The following is a 13136-nucleotide window of genomic DNA, read 5'->3' on the forward strand; positions in this document are numbered from 1 at the left end:
ACTGAATGAAGAACCAGCAGTTACCCAGTTCCAGGAGGGAGATTTTAGGCTGGGGTGCTGAATTTCTGACCCCCCCCCTAATGATACATTATGGGGACTGGAACACTGATTTCAATGGCTAGGATCAGAGACTATAAATTCCACACTGTTTTGGAGTATAAGCGGTGGCATGCTTAGCTTGGTTGCCACCCAGAGAAGAGCAGTCCTTCCTCCTCCAGGTGCATCACTCCCCCCAACACACTCCCCACCACACCCCAAGGCAGTGAGGGGTGCAATGAGCAGTTATTGAGCCATAGTCTTTGTGGGTGATCATCAAATGCATGCAGGACATTGGCACGCTGACAATTCCGCCCCACCATTTGCGTGCAGGATAAATGTGCACCACCCTAAAACCTTCATTTTCCGCTCTCAAGGGGGGGAGGTTTGGAGGGGAGGTATTTGCGCTTTCATTGAGGGGGTGTGGGGGGATCCCCCCCAATACACTTAATACAGGAGTCTCAAAGTCCCTCCTGGAGGGCCGCAATCCAGTCGGGTTTTCAGGATTTCCCCAATGAATATGCACGAGATCTATGTGCATGCACTGCTTTTAATGCATATTCATTGGGGAAATCCTGAAAACCCGACTGGATTGCGGCCCTGAAGGAAGGACTTTGAGATCCCTGACTTAATACTGCTGCTGTCCTTACGCTCTGACCACTTAGAACTTACTCTGCGCCCATTGCCTTCCCATTTCTGGTTTGAGGGGGTGTGGGGGGGGGAACCCCACACCCACTACACTCAACGCTCTCATCAGGAGGCTCTGAATTCGACATTGCCGCAACCCCCCTCCCTACCCCCCCCCCCCACTAGACTTACAGTTGTGGCCAGAAAATCCCACTCCCTTCATGCGCGCACTTGTCGGTGCACACATTTGTCAGAGCGGATTTGTCGGGGCGCTACTGGACGGTGTTGGCTCTACTGCCCCGGAAGAGGAAGCTGATGTCAGAGGGGGCAGGGGACCTGCAAACCAACAGCCACATGCGCATAGACTACGGCTCCATGACTGTTTGAAGCACCCCCTTACTGTCTGCACCTGGGACAGATTACACCCATTGTCCCACCCTTGGTACACCACTGGGCGTAAATTCAAACTCAGGACTGGATGAAAAGACTCCCCCCTGGAACTAGGTAAATTGGCATCTCTGTTTGTGTGTGTGTATGTGTGTGAGAGAGAGAATATATACATATACTGTACACTGTAAATACTATACCATCTGCAAGCCTCAAAGCTATTTAAGCAGTGTATATCCTGGTACAACCAATCTGTCCAGAATTCGGCTGTACAACTTATATTCCATAAGAGCCGTTACCCCTCTCCTAAAGTCACTTTATTGGGCTCCCTATCCATTTCCGAATACAATTCAAACTCCTCTTACTGACCTACAAATGTACTCACTCAGCTGCCCCTCACTATCTCTCTTCACTTGTCTCCCCCTATGTTCCTCTCCCCCCCCCACCAAGCTCTGCTCAGCTGATAAGTCCCTCCTATCTGTGCCCTTCTCTTCCTGTGCCAACTCCAGACTCCGTCCCTTCTACCTTGCCGCACTGCTTGGAACAAGCTGCATGAATTCCTACAGCGGGCTCCGTCTCTGGCGGTGTTCAAGGCCCAGTTAAAAGCCCACCTCTTTGACAGTGCTTTCGACTCCTAACTCCTCTTACCTTGGGTTCTGCATCCCCAGCCCTTACGTCATGTCTATCTGTCCAAGTTAGGATTGTATTGCATCCCCAACCCTTACGTCATGTCTATCTGTCCAAGTTAGGATTGTAAGCTCTTTGGAGAAGGGACCGTCTATAAATGTCAAAATGTACAGCACTGCGGACGCCTTTCAGCGCTATATAAGTGATAAATAGTAGTAGCAGAAGTGCAGTAGGTATTTTTATGTCTTTGAAGAGCTCACAATCTGGATTTGTACCTAAGGCAAGGGCGTGCTAAAGTCACTTGTCCGAGTTCATAAGCAAGAGCCCAAGCAGTGCGTGCCTCAAAATAATTGTCACGAATGCTTCCTTACAATACACTGAGTGGGAGGGAGAAATCTTGGGAGATATTTATAGGCTACCGGTACACACCTTCTCCGTGTTAACAGGAACTTACACTCTGGCAGATTGACAGCTGGCACCGTGCACCCGTCTTCTGACACACCAAAAGCATAAACATGTGAATGAGGACGGCTGTGCATCCTGCCATGAGAATTCTCCCCATAGAACAGGGCTGCCCAAGTTCGGTCCTCGAGATCTACTGGCAGGCCAGGTTTTCAGGATACCCACAATGAACGTGCATGAGAGAGATTTGCATACCAAGAAGGCAGTGCAGGCAAATCTCTCTCATGCATATTCAGGATATCCTGAAAACCTGGCCTGCCAGTAGATCTCAAGGACCGGACTTGGGCAGCCCTACCATAGAACAAATCTAATTCTCCCCGATGGGTCACTTATCAAACCGTTTTTATTTTCTCTCCAGAAGTACAGAATGGGGGAAACCCTTAACAAATCAGGCTTCAACGTATTCTTGTGATTATGGCAAATTTCAGATGAAGAGGGCTTTATGAACTAGAGCAGGGGTAGGTAATTCTGGTCCGCAAGAGCCAGAGCCAGGCCAGGTTTTCAGGATATCCACAATGAATATGTATCCATATGAGATGGATTTGCATGCACTGCCTCCTTGAGATGCAAATCTATCTCATGCATATTTATTGTGGATATCCTGAAAACATGACCTGGCTTCGGCTCTCGAGAACCAGAATTGCCTACCCCTTTCCTAGAGCAATGGCTGCCAACCCTTTCCTGAAGGACCACCAGCCAGTTGGGTTTTTGGGATGCCCTAATGAATATGCATGAGAGAGATTTACATATAATAGAGGTGACAGGCATGCAAACCTGCCCCATGCATATTCATTAGAGCTATCCCCAAAATCTGACTGGCTGGTGGTCCTCTGGGATAGGGTTGGGAACCACTGACTTAGAGTACACACATAGCCTGGTCATACCAATTGGGCCCAGGGCATTTCCCCCAGATCTTTTCCCATACCTCAGAGAATATTATGTGGCTTCAACCTTTCGCATCAGTTGGCTGTTGCTTGTTTTGTGTAGTTTTTATTAAATTTTTGTTTTATGTAACCTGTTTTTGATTGTCTAGATCAGTGGTTCCCAAACCCTGTCCTGGGGGACTCCCAGCCAGTCAGGTTTTCAAGATATCCCTAATGCATATGCATGAGAGAGATTTGCATATAATGGAAGTGACAGGTATGCAAATCTCTCTCATGCATATGCATTAGGGATATCTTGAAAACCCAACTGGCTGGGGGTCCCCCAGGACAGGGTTTGGGAACCACTGGTTTAGATTATATTTTATTGTTGGTAAACCACACTCTCATCTAATGCATACACATTCAAGCCTTCACAGGGTTACCAGATTTCTTCATGAGAAGAGAGGGCACATGGCCCTGGAGGTCCTCTGAGCATGCAATGATTTCACATGCATACGCACAAGTGTGTGATGTCATTTTGTTGCATCCGCGCATGCTTGGAGGTCCTCCAGATGCGGCACCGAGCTCAGGGACTTCCAAAAACCCAGACAAACTGCCAGGTTTTGAAAATCCGACTGGGCACCTGGACAGTCCGCTAAACAGAGGACATGTCCAGGTTTTCCTACATCTTCTCTTCTCAAACATCTTCTAGATTTGACCCCATACCATGCTGGTCGCTTTCTTCAAGCCTTTTTTTTTTTTTTAATCCTTAGGAAGATAAAACCTCCAAAACACAATACAGTATTCCAAGAATGGCCTCAACATTTTACTTGTATTTTCATTTTTTACAGAATTAATCAGGCTAAGGGAAATATATTTTTGTCTTTGCTCCCCAGGATTCTCATGCTGTGGGCAGATTCCTTTTCGCCAAAATGGCAGCAATACTATGATATTTGGGGGAGATACCTGGCAGTGGAGGGAATGGATGGGGACAGTTCTGTTGTCAGTTGAAGTAATGGTCCCAGACTGGATTGGATCTTTGGAGGTTTGTATTATTTTGGTTCTGTGCTCTTTTGTCCCTTTTTTTCTGATCTTTCTTCTTTTCCTCTCCTTGGGGTGCTACCGTACCTACTAGTGGTGTTCTATGGTTCACGGGAGGTATAGGGTGCTGTTTGCTGTTACTGGGGGAGGGGGGTGTTGGGAGGGGGGTGGGGGAGGTGACATCAGGGGTCTTGCTGTTCTGCAGATTGCCTGACTGTACTGTTTTTGTATGTTCCTGATGTTTTGCCGTGCTGTTTTTTGTCATAAATAAACAATTGAAAAAAAAAAAAGAAAAAAATGTGAGCTGCAGAGTGAAAAGGTACCGAAAGTGGGGTATGCAACTTATTTATACCACAAGACAAAGGGATATCAACTGCATAATCCCGCAAACGTTCAGCCTCAAGTATGGACTAATTATGTCTTTAAAACATGAGAATCAAAATTCAGCTGGCGTATAAACACTGAACTAGTGCAATATTTACTGGTTAGGGGGCAATCATTTATCACAGTTATAAACATAGGGCTCCTTTTACTAAGGTGCGCTAGCGTTTTTAGCGCACGCAGGATATTACCGCACGCTACGTGGCTAGAACTAATGCCAGCTCAATGCTGGCATTAAGGTCTAGCGCGTGTTATTCCGTGCATTAATGCCCCAACGCACCTTAGTAAGGAGCCCATAGTCTCAATGAGCACTGATCCAACTCAAAAGTTGTAACTGTGGTGCTTTTTTTTTTTTTTTTTTTTTGTAAATCTTTATTAGTTTTCAATTATTAACAGTGCAATACAGTGAATTTAAACATAAACGAATCAAACAAAAGCACTTTAAATATACAAATATTTCAACAACAAACATTTTCACCCTCCCTCCCTCCTCCCCTTAACTAATGAAAATAAAACCACATGTATAATTTCAATAAAATAGATATAATGAATAATTATAATGTTTTCCCATCTCCCTCCCTCCCACCCTGGATGTGTAAGGAGGACATATAAAAAGAAAAGGTACATGTGACAACTATTGTGACTCAATAAATGATGCCAATGGGCTCCACATCCTTTCAAATGCACTATATCCTAAAATTTCAGCATTCGTTCTTTCATGTTTGTAACTAGAACATAGGTTTGCCCACCAAAAAGTATAATTAAGTCAATCATAACTCTTTCAGTTGCGTGTTATCATCTGGATGGCTATTCCCGTCATTCCCGGCTTTTGTAGCGATCCAAAGAAGGTTTAACATGTAATAGAGTGCCACAAATTATGGCTTCATAAGTCAGTAGTATCGCTGACCCAAGTACTACATTAATTTGGCCCCATATCGACTTCCAAAAATTAAGTAACAATGGACAATAGAATATCAGATGATCCAAAGTTCCTATATTAGTATGACAATGCCAGCAGCTAACTGTGGTACTCTTATACAATACTATCATTGGGCAGGTTAGACCGAAAAAACTGAGCAAAAATCTCAAAAAAATAGAGGAAAATTCTCTTGCTCTGAAAAAAAAAACCCCAAAACTAGTCAAACCAATAAGATCAGCTTCCCCCCCCCCCCCCCCCCAAAACAGTAATATATGAAAATAATATTTTCTGGTCTCAAATACAGTACTCCGCCGATATTCGCGAGGGTTCCTTCCAGGAACCCCTGCGAATCTTAAAAAACCACGGATACGGTTTTTCGTGGGGGAGACTGGAGAGGGCAGCTGGAGAGGCAGGAGAGAGCAGCCGGAGCGCCGGCGAGTGCAGGAAATCACTCGCGGTATGCTCTGACCACCTCTTCCTGCACTAAGTCGGGCCTTACCAATCAGGAGCTGCATGTGGTGAGCACTAACATGTGCCTATCACCGCCTAAAAATGACGCTAGTGGGTCACGCTCAGGAGCCATGCACTTATTTCAGACTTGATGGGGACATGTTTGGAGGTGGAGAGTAGAGGTCTGCACGGGAACGGGGATCGCGGGAATCCCGTGGTTCCTGCGGGGGTCCCGCGGGAATCCCCCCCTAACCCACGGGACTCCCACAGGGACCCCCCTCTGGCTCCTGGGATGGAAGGCTTTGGAAGCAGGGTTCATCCATATAATATAATGGACACATCAGCATTAGTAAAAGAGGGGGTTTATAAGTTCACTATTGATTCCTCTCTCTCCCTCAATGACCATCTCAACTCCTTGGCAAAATCATGCTTTTTCAGCCTTCACATGCTGAGGAAAGCTAGATCCTACTTCAGCCAACAACACTTTGCCATCCTTGTCCAATCCATCATCCTCTCCAAACTAGATTACTGCAACGCCATCTACTTAAATCTATCAAAAAAAAGTATTCTAAGACTCCAGCTAATCCAGAATACTGCAGCCAAACTGATCTTCTCAAAACGCAAGTCTGACCATGCCTCCCCACTCCTTGCCAAACTTCACTGGCTCCCAATAATCTCCAGAATCCATTTCAAATGTTCCTGCCTGGCTTTCAAGATCATTCACGGAATCCTGCCTCCTCTTATCCCACTGTCTTTCAACTCCTCCAGTCCCGACTCCTCCAGAACTGCCCAAAGGCTTAAACTAGCCTTCCCCTCTCCACGCGGCATCCACTATTCAGGCAAACTGGGAAAATCCCTTCTCTTCAAAATCACAGGTCTTTGGAACGACCTCACCACCCCGCTGCGGAACCTGAGCTCCCTTCAGTTATTCCGCAAACAACTGAAAACCTGGCTTTTCAGCAAATTGTAGCTCTATCCTTCCCCCCTTTCTCTCCCCCCTTCTACACATAAGTTCATGTAATCCTTTTTCTTCTTCTCTACCCACTATTTTAAGTTCTTGTAAACCGTGTCGAGCTCCATTCTCATGGAGATGATGCGGTATATAAACTTAAGGTTTAGATTAGATTAGATTAGATAAGTTAATTACCTGAACAGAAAACAAAAAAAGGGTTCCACCAAAGAGATTCCACAAGGAAAACAGCAGCGCAAACAGAAAAGAAACTGTGGAATTGATGATCCTGTCAGAAGTAATTGCTGCTTTTTATGGGGACGGGCGGGGATGGAGGTAATTCCTTGCGGGGATGGGTGGGGACGGAGAGGATCCTGGTGGGGACGGGTGGGGACAGAGAGGATCCTGGCGGGGATGGGTGGGATTTCTGTCCCCGCGCAACTCTCTAGTGGAGAGTAGGTGTGCCTTTGCATTAATTGGTTCGTGCATGGGCACTGGCGCATGCTGACCGATTAGTGCAGGGTTAGCATGAGAGCCCTTGCCGCCTACAAAACAGACGACAGCGAGGGCTCGTGCGCTAATGCCCACTCTAGTTTCAAAATTAGTGCATGGCTATTAACAGGAAAAGCCACAGAAGATTGAATGATATATTATCCTGCCGACATTTGCAAATCTATTATTGTTTGTAGTTTGGGATTGTGTCTTATGAATTTTATGATAATATCAGTATTTAAATGTAGTAATATGAATTAAAGCAAATTTCGTTACTATATTAATGAATTTGGATTCTCTTACAATAACACATTAACAGGAAAAGCTATGCTAAAAAGTGGCCTCGGTGCGTGGTTAACCCACACGCTAAAAAGAGCGCAGGCCATGTTTCAACCCAGCATAGTAAAAGGGTCCGTTCATTTTTTATTTTTTTTTAACCACCCGGTTGTAATGATTTCTGGAAGAGCAAGCAACCCCAGCGGCTGGCGAATCATACGCCATGGCCTTAATTACATTAGAGATCTTTATAATTATTCAACTGACAACAAAGACTCTTGTCCTTGAAAACTCGAGCCTCGATACATTGTTTTGTCTGTAAGGTGTCACCTGCTTCTGTCATTCCTGCCGTATAATTATACAACACCCAGCTTTATTTAGTCGCTGGGAGTTTGGGGTGTCACCTGCGATCATTTACATTTCATTCCATTTAATGCATTCTTTTCCCTTTGTGCTTTCTGATCCCTCCCTTTTGGGAAACTTGATACAGGGCATGGACACGCTCAGTCAGGTTGTTTTCTCTTTTACTTTCGTGATAATTAATTTGTGATGCATATTATACATTTACTATTTCCAGTGTAGAAGCTTCTTAGCTTTACTGTAAACAGTTTATAAATAAGTTAATTGTTTTTTTAAAGTGTATATACAATACAATGGCACGCACGCACACACGGACTCACGCCGCCTACGCAGGGCTTGCTTTTCCACTCCTGCCGTAGCCGAAATCATATTCGTGCAGCTTTCTGACTTCACGTACAACTTTCTTTAAGCTCGTTCCCTTCTTTTCTAAGGGCTCCTTTCACTAAGGTGCGTTAGCGTTTTTAGCGCGCGCTAACCCCCGTGCTATGCGTAAAAACTACATGTAAAATCGCTTGCGCAGCTTAGTAAAAGGAGCCCTAAGCCTTGTTACTCTGTCATCTGTCTATATGTTCCATCCCTTCCACCCTATGCTTTCTATTAAGATTTTATTGCTCATTGTATTGACTTTGTACATAGCATACTATGCTGTAATATGCACTAGGTGAATATTTTTTTTTTGCTGAAATTCAGCGTGTTCTGGTTGTCCACCACCTGGAGTGAATTTCTTCAAAAATGTTCTAAGTGAGATAAGATTTGCCGCTGCTGGGTCAGACCAGTGGTCCATCCTGCCCAGCAGTCTGCTCATGCAGCGGCCCCCAGGTCAAAGACCAGTGCTCTAAATCAGTGTTCTTCAACCACCGGTCCATGGACCAGTGCCGATCCAAAGAAATTTCCTGCCGGTCCACAGGGCCTGCACCGTGCTCAGGCCCAAAACAGTGTTCTTCAACTGCCGGTCCACGGTGCGATCGATGCGGCGTTATCTTCGAGCCAGCTCCCTCTTCCTAACTGATTCAGTGCACAAAGCCACGGGCAGTGGCACCTACGGGCATCCTGCGCCTGAACCAGAAGCCTTCTCTCTGACGTTGCAACGTCAGAGGGAAGGCTTCCAGATGAGGCACATGATATGCAAGGTGCAATTATGACTATTATGGGGGCGGGGTCTGGGGGTGGAGATTGGCTAGAGATGGGCGGGGTCTGGCCCACGACTTAGCCCAGTGTTCTTCAACCGCCGGTCCACGGACTGATGCCGGTCCACAGAATAATTCTTTAATTTCTGCTGGTCCATAGGTGTAAAAAGGTTGAAAAACACTGCTCTAAATGAGTCCAGCCTCACCTGCGTACGTCCCAGTTTAGCAGGAACTTGTCCAGCTTAGCCTTGAAACCCTGGAGGGTGTTTTCCCCTACAACTGACTTCGGAAGAGTGTTCCAGCTCTCCACCACTCTCTGGCATATGTCCTGTTCCAGTAGGAACTTATCCAACCTTGTCTTGAATCCCTGAAGGGTGCTTTCCCCTATAACAGTAAATGTTAATAAATCAATCAACTGAATTAGTATATTTCCTACGAGAATGCGTATCTACTGACATCCCTAAACATCTCAATGCAGTCGGAAAGAAAACAGTCAACAAATGTTGAATATTAGCAGGTATTTCTTCATGGACACGTTGATTTGAAGGAAACCTCCACCTCTGTTTATATCACAAAAACAAAGGACCATTTGGAACCTTATTTAGAGGTCCTTTTACTATTAATGGATGGATTATTAGGATAAATCACCACCAATAAAATATATCGCCCTCAAAGACAGGAATATATTTTATAAAGATATATTAATTTGGGGAAAGCTCGGCCTGTTAAAACTTAGCTCTATAATATTATAGATATATATATTAAAGGACCGAGATTCAAAGCATTTGCAGTCATACTAGAATTTTATTTCTTACAGAGCAAGATTTATAAAATCAGGCAGGCAGAGCAGGTTACAGATAGGATCTTTTAACAAGGAAGAATGTGTGACAAAGACAAGATATTGCTAAAGCAGAATGATTAGTTTACATGCTTCAAAAGTTACTCACATTGCTGGTTGAAAAGTCCTTTAGGTGGAGAGGAGACCGCATGGCACAGCTAGGCACATGGCCTTGGAGCACATGGTCTATAGAAGAGATGGCTTTATGTTCTTATGAAGTTACAGGGAAATACTTTTAAAACCAATAGGAGGAAATTTTTTTTTTCACTCAGAGAATAGTTGAGCCCTAGAATGCATTGTCAGAGGTTGTGGTAAGAGCAGATAGCATAGCTGGTTTTAAGAAAGGTTTGGACAAGTTCCTGGAGGAAAAGTCCATAGTCTGTTATTGAGACAGACATGCGGGTAGCCACTGCTTGCCCTGGATCGGTAGCACGGAATGTTGCTACTCTTTGGGATTCTAGAATCTTGTTACTCTTTGGGATTCCGGAATCTTGCTATTCTTTGAGATTCTGTATGGAACCTTTGCTACTCTTTGGGTTTTGGCCAGGTACTAGTGACCTGGTTTGGCCACCATAAGAACGGGCTACTGGGCCTGATGGTCCATTGGTCTGACCCAGTAAGGCTATTCTTATGTTCTTATGTTTACTGCCTTGTGTTTCCAGCTACGTTTGATTTGCCACATAACAGTTTTCCCACATATTCATCATCATAGGACTCTTATGGACCCCTGAAGAAGACATCTTGTCGAAACGCGGACCATGTTGGGTCCTGCTCCATTAGCAGACTAGGTCCTTTTGATTTGTAGGTGGATTTCCTTTTTCTATGTGGATTATTTTGCTTATTTTGAAATTGGTTTTTCAATGTATATTTGGAACTCTGATTCTTTCATTAAAATCCATATCAGGATCATCGTCTCTCCTCAGTGTTTTTTTGGTTGGGCAGTATGATGATCCCCAGAAGACAGAGAAAGGCACATGCTTCAGTGCTGGTCTGAGGGAAAGAAAGAGCATGGGTAAATCTTCTATTTTTATACATGTGGGTGGATTGAAATCTGGTCCCATGAGGCACCAGAATCCAGGAGCAATTATCCAATCCTAAGGCAGGAACTCAGGGGCTATGCCTCCTCCTTGAGGCTGGCATCGCATCCAATCAAAGAGCAGTCCAGTCTTTCCCTCTGTTTCCAGGTGGATGATGTCATCCGATTGAATTTTGTCTGAATGCTTTCAGATGGTAGGTAGGGTCTGATTAGATTCTATTGTTCTTGCAGACTGGGGGTACTTTACCCTGTTGCTTTGTTAATTAGTCATGAGCTACACCTGGCCATTTCTTTGTCATCCCCTGAACAGGTGTATTTAACACTGTCTGAAGGCAAATGCAGGTTCAAGTCTTTCAGAATCCAAGTTAGAAATCCATCAAAATTAATCGTATCATGCTACATTACTGAAGCCATTGCGAAGGTGGCCTTAGCGCACACACTATGACAACTTTTTCCAGGTGTCAGGTCAAAAGCATGCCGGGACAAAGGTGCGCCCAGACAATTGAGCGCAGCGCGGAGGCGCGCACCGCTCAAAATTACTGTTTTTAGGGCTCCGACGGGGGGCGTGGGGGGGAACCCCCCACTTTACTTAATAGACATTGCGCTGCGTTGTGGGGGATTTGGGGGGTTGTAACCCCCCACATTTTACTGAAAACTTCACTTTTTCCCTGTTTTTAGGGAAAAAGTTAAGTTTACAGTAAAATGTGGAGGGTTACAACCCCCCAAACCCCCCATAACGCCGGCGCGATGTCTATTAAGTAAACTGGGGGGGTTCCCCAACAAAACCCCCCATTGGAGCCCCTAAAAACAGTAATTTTGAGCGGTGCGCGCCTCCGTGCTGCGCTCAATTGTCCGGCCGCGCCTTTGTCTTTCGCGCCATTGTCTATGAACCCTTTTTCCATGGCCGGAAAATAGCTGTTTCCTATTTTTCGAATTAATGGCCCTGTGCTAATTTTCAAACTGAAAACAACAACAACAGAAAATTGATCCCCGCGGTAGAAGTGACAGTTCCACAGAAAGCAGGGATTGAAAGATGACCTCCATGTCAGGATCCAGGATTTCAATTTTATTGTCAAAATGATCACTTAAGCTATTCAGGCAATACTTGTCATGAGTTAACTCTTATGATTTAAGTTGACTCATACGTTGACTCAGTACTGACATGTGTGTTTCGACCCACTAAGGGGGGAATTCTAAAAGTGACGCCCTATCAGCGCCGGTTAATTGAAAAATGCTGTTTAGAAACAGCAAAAAAACCAGCAAGATTAAAGCACCCACTGGCGATGAAGTAAAAGGTCGTTTCTACTGTGATACGGCCTTTTAGTCCATCGCTATTCTGGTCTCCTTATCTCAAGAAAGATATAGCGGCACTAGAAAAGGTTCAAAGAAGAGCGGCCAAGATGGTAAAGGGGATGGAACTCCTCTCGTATGAGGAAAGACTAAAACTTTTAGGGCTCTTCAGCTTGGAAAAGAGACGGCTGAGGGGAGATAGGATCGAAGTCTACAAAATTCTGAGTGGAGTAGAACGGGAACAAGTGGATCAATTTTTTGCTCCGTCAAAAATTACAAAGACTAGGGGACACTTTCCTGCTCTCCTGTCCCGATCGCCGCCCTGCTTTAGCCCTGATCGCCGCCCTGCTTCTGCCCCGACTTTCCTGCTCTCTGCCCCGAGCACCGCCCTGCTTCTCCCCGGACTCTCCTGTCCTTCCCCCGCAGTGCGAGCCCATGGTTTTAACCCGTGGGTTTAAAGCAGGTTAAAACCACGGGCTCGCTATAAAAAGTAAAGTTAAAAAAAAAAAAAAAAGTCGCTGCTCTGTAAACATGCACAGACCATCTACAGATGGCCTGCGTATGCATTGGGATCGCTATTCAGCAATCTGTGCAGTCGGTTGGGGGCATGATTCCAAACATCCTTGATTCTAGTCCTATGTTTATTTATTTATTTATTTCGTTTTCTTTCCCGTTGTCCCCAAGAGCTCAGAATGGGTTACAGGTTTAGCATTCGTAATTTCTGTACAAGTTTATGATACAAGTTTTTATTCTAACTTGATACATGCTGGGGGCTAATGATAATATAGAGTTTACTAGTTACAATTTGCTTTGGTTGTCCTTACAATGTAAGGTTTCCAGTACAAGTTATACCTAATTTGAAGCACAGAATGTGCAGCGTACCTATCTACTTAAATGTGCTGCGGAAAAGGCTAAATTCAATTTAATACATCAATTTTCAATCATTTCTATTTCATGATACTGTGAAATCATGCT

General features: G+C 44.8%; 1 long non-coding RNA gene across 2 annotated transcripts in view; it reads left to right on the forward strand.

Annotated features, from left to right (window-relative positions):
• Positions 1–13136, forward strand: part of LOC117367391 — an 85014-nt gene that overhangs the window by 43943 nt on the left and 27935 nt on the right. For both annotated transcript variants that reach the window (XR_004540760.1, XR_004540759.1), the window contains exon 3: positions 3899–4047. This is a non-coding gene — a long non-coding RNA (uncharacterized LOC117367391). The remainder of the gene's footprint in view (positions 1–3898; positions 4048–13136) is intronic.

The sequence above is a fragment of the Geotrypetes seraphini genome, chromosome 10 (assembly GCF_902459505.1).
Source record: "Geotrypetes seraphini chromosome 10, aGeoSer1.1, whole genome shotgun sequence".
In the NCBI taxonomy this organism is placed as follows: domain Eukaryota; kingdom Metazoa; phylum Chordata; class Amphibia; order Gymnophiona; family Dermophiidae; genus Geotrypetes; species Geotrypetes seraphini.